Raw genomic sequence first — 693 nt, forward strand, 5'->3', positions numbered from 1 at the left:
AGATTCAGTGCAATCCCTATCAAACTACCACTGGCATTTTTCACAGAAGTAGAACAAAAAATTTCACAATTTGTATGGAAACACAAAAGACCCTGAATAGCCAAAGCAATCTTGAGAACGAAAAATGGAGCTGGAGGAATCAGGCTCCCTGACTTCAGACTATACTACAAAGCTACAGTAATCAAGACAGTATGGTACTGGCACAAAAACAGAAATATAGATCAATGGAACAGGATAGAAAGCCAAGAGATAAACCCACACACATATGGTCACCTTATCTTTGATAAAGGAGGGAAGGATATACAGTGGAGAAAAGACAGCCTCTTCAATAATTGGTGCTGGGAAAACTGGACAGGTACATGTAAAAGTATGAGATTAGAACACGCCCTAACACCATACACAAAAATAAGCTCAAATTGGATTAAAGATCTAAATGTAAGGCCAGAAACTATCAAACTCTTAGAGGAAAACATAGGCGGAACACTCTATGACATAAATCACAGCAAGATCCTTCTTCACCCACCTCCTAAAGAAATGGAAATAAAAACAAAAAGAAACAAAGGGGACCTAATGAAACTTAAAAGCTTTTGCACAGCAAAGGAAACCATAAACAAGACCAAAAGACACCCTCAGAATGGGAGAAAATATTTGCAAATGAAGCAACTGACAAAGGATTAATCTCCAAAATTTACA

General features: G+C 37.4%; 1 protein-coding gene across 1 annotated transcript in view; it reads right to left on the bottom strand.

Moving 5' to 3' along the window:
• ASB9 (ankyrin repeat and SOCS box containing 9) overlaps positions 1-693 on the bottom strand; it is a 261642-nt gene that overhangs the window by 48492 nt on the left and 212457 nt on the right. The gene's annotated exons all lie outside the window — the stretch shown is intronic.

The sequence above is a fragment of the Physeter macrocephalus genome, chromosome 7 (genome assembly GCF_002837175.3).
Source record: "Physeter macrocephalus isolate SW-GA chromosome 7, ASM283717v5, whole genome shotgun sequence".
Lineage (NCBI taxonomy): Eukaryota > Metazoa > Chordata > Mammalia > Artiodactyla > Physeteridae > Physeter > Physeter macrocephalus.